Genomic DNA, 3411 nt, shown 5'->3' with positions numbered 1-3411 from the left:
GTCATCAGGTATGTCTACTCAGTGATGCATGTGGGATCAAAATATATAAGTATGCTGTGAGTTGAGAAGTCTTCATACTTCTTAGGTACAAGGAAGTGTGTCCCTACCCGGATCCCCTCTTCACACAAGTAACCAAGTACCTGGATGTCCCGGAGACTCTGCTCACTGATTTCACCTCGGGTTCCACGTATCACATTCAGGTACTTGTAACAGAGGACACGGTCCATGTTAATGCTGCAATACATAAAACTTGCTAGTTTCACTCATATATTGTCACTTTGTATGAGCATTTCTTCTCATCCATTTCAATGAATATTACTTCCACTGCCCATCAGCGAATCACATCTGTGGCCTTCGGGTCACAATATGTTATAGTAGACATTTCAACCCTTTCAGGGACAGCGGTTACTACAGTGTACAGCATACCATGTTATCGGGTACAGAATTTTGTAAATTAAACTGATGTCCGGACAGTGCAGGGTTTCATTCAGTTTTCAGTTCCTTGCGCAAAGACAACATTTGTTCCTCCAGTGAATTTACACCCTTCAGTCTCAAGTTCTTTCATCTGCTACATTTGTTTTGTAGTCCCGAGTCATATGTTTACAGTGTAAATATATAATGTTGCTGAAGTCTGTGGGGGCATGAGAAAAACATGTGGTGAGTTATTGGAGAGATCTTAGTCATCTTCATGCTTCCTTTGAGCAAGGCACTAAACCCTGAAACTGTGAAATCAAAATTCCCTTATTGATTTCTGTGCCAATCGGCTGTTAGTGTGGTGCAATACGTGGAGTAAAGTGAATCACCAGACAGTTTGGTTGTTTTTAAGTCCACCTGGAATGTGTTCAACATCCATCTCGCACTCATCCCGCAAGCGGCCTCTCGTTCAGGCTCAATGTCGGTAATTGATCCCAATTGCATTATTCATCAGGTAAACAGAGCTATGGATCAGCTGCGGCTCTTTTCACATGACCAAATGAATGTGACAGTGACAAAGTGACAATTGTTTGGAGAATTCATTAACCCACACTGACCCTTATACAAATGTCCTGTAAAAGCCTTGGTGGCACACTGTGATTATATGTGGACTGACTATTTGTGCGTGTGTCTCTGTGTGTCAGATTACAACAACAGTGCTGTTAAAGGATACCTGTTATTCTTTTTCTTTTACACAATTTAAAACTACACTGGCTGTATGTGAACACATCACCATATACAAATCCCCCACCACCACCACCATCATCGCATCAACAGCTTCATCCAGCAATAAAGTGCCACTAATGCTGTTGTCAAATTTTCATCTGGGCATCCAATAAAACTCAATGCAGCTCTGCTTACCTTTTTGTTTTGGACATGGTAGAAGGGGCGTGACCCCGATGGGAGATTGATGAGTGGTTGTTTCTTTTTGACCGTGCAGCTACATTATGGGGGACTCTGGCCTTTGCTTGAAAGTGGGTCTGGATCTTCACCAACCATCGCTACTAGGTCATACGAGAATAAACTTGGGCTGGAGGCTGGTATTAAGCTAATTTATCATTAAACTGTTATGTAAAAGTGGAACAGATGAACTTTGGTTGGAACTCCACAGACCCAACTATTTGTATACAAGCTATTAAAAAGCCGAATTCAGATCATGTGTCCCCGTGACATATTAGACCTAAGAATCATTACTAAGTCACCAAACCAAGTAAAAAGAAGCTTACGGTACACTTCATGGGATGTCATCACAATGTTAGCATTCATGTGATGCACTACCATCCAACTTTGCGCCTTTAGGTGGCAGCCTCTTCTCCTCCTGGCATGGGACCATTCAGTAAACCCGTCTACACAACCACCAATGAATCCCGTGAGTACTCACACACACATGATTCTCTGTTTAAGAAATGGCTCAATGGAAGTGTGTACAATTGTGTGTGTGTGTGTGTGTGTGTGTGTGTGTGTGTGTGTGTGTGTGTGTGTGTGTGTGTGTGTGTGTGTGTGTGTGTGTGTGTGTGTGTGTGTGTGTGTTGAATGCAGCTCCAGGCCTAGTGACCAACCTGACCGCCTTTGCCCAGAATCACACCTCAGTGTCGGTCAAGTGGTTCCTCCCCCGCCGCATCAACGGTCTCATCACAAAGTTTGCCGTAAAGGCCAAGCTCGCTCGCACGGGCCAGACGGTGCGCAACCTGCTCGTCAACGCCGAGGACATCATGACGGGGACGCTGCCTCACTGCAATGTGCGCCCTTTAAAATTGACCCCCCGCTGCCAATTTGTAGATCCGTGTTTCATAACCTTTGTTGAGCCTATTAAGGCACGTTTGAAGTATAAGATTACCATGACGCGTATTTTGAGCAATGACAAATAATGCAATATATAAATAATTGTATTTTAATATTTGGAGATCACAATAATCTTCCAATTTACAACTAGAATTAAACAAACAAACCAACACAAACAAAAGACTGAGTTCAGATATTGTGCAGTTTTGGTGTCGCAGGGCTTTCTGCGCATGCCGCCTGTCAAATCTGCCTGCTGGCAAGGCAACTGCTCGCAAACGTCTCTGAAGAAGACAAATACGAAGTACTAAAATGGCACACGGTCTGAAGAAAAGCATACTCAGCATAATTCAACCTTCTGCCATTGAATGGAAGAACATTTCCAGTAATTGCTCCGACTGTCACTATACGTCGCTGGCATAGATAGGTCAAGAAAGAGTTTCAGTGAATAAATACTAACTTTGGGACCAACTAAGTCAAAATGGATCATTTCACTTAAATCACCAGCTTAGACAATAAAATTAATAGCAGGACCATTTCTACCCGCGCGTGTGCTTATTTGTTTAGGATGCAGCAGATATTCTGTCTCAAGCGACCATCAGCCCCTTGGAAATGACGGCGGGGTCTCCACCTTACACTCTCACTGCCGTGCCCGCCGCAGCCGCCTGGAGCGTGCCCATCTCGGTAGGGGTCGATCAGCTTCTGCCCTACACTGCTTATCTTTTTGAAGTGTCTGCCTTCACGTCTGACGGGGAGGGACAGATCGCCTCCACCATGGTCCGCATGCCAGAGTCAGGTACGGGGGGCGGGGGGAGTCTTTAGACTTTACACCGCAGGTCCAAGAGCCCAATATTGATTTAATGCTCTATCTCTGTTATTTTGTTTTCTTTAATATATGAGGGGAAAATATTTTGTCTGTGTCTATGTGCATTACAGCCCCAGAAGACCCTCCACAAAACTTCTCCTTATTGAACGTGACGTCTCGATCGATATCCCTCGCCTGGAACTCTCCCACCATCATCACTGGGAAATTCACCTACGTGCTCTTCCTGTACGGGCCTACAGGTCAGTACTTATTGACTCTGCATGTAAAGCAATGAAATAATTTGAATTACTCATCTGCTCGTAGGATATTTGTACGAGAACAGCACAGCGGAG

This window comes from Hippocampus guttulatus, chromosome 4 (genome assembly GCF_054856545.1).
Source record: "Hippocampus guttulatus isolate MCC_2025c chromosome 4, RoL_Hgut_1.0, whole genome shotgun sequence".
Taxonomy (NCBI): domain Eukaryota; kingdom Metazoa; phylum Chordata; class Actinopteri; order Syngnathiformes; family Syngnathidae; genus Hippocampus; species Hippocampus guttulatus.
Note: the sequence above shows the minus strand (reverse complement) of the source record.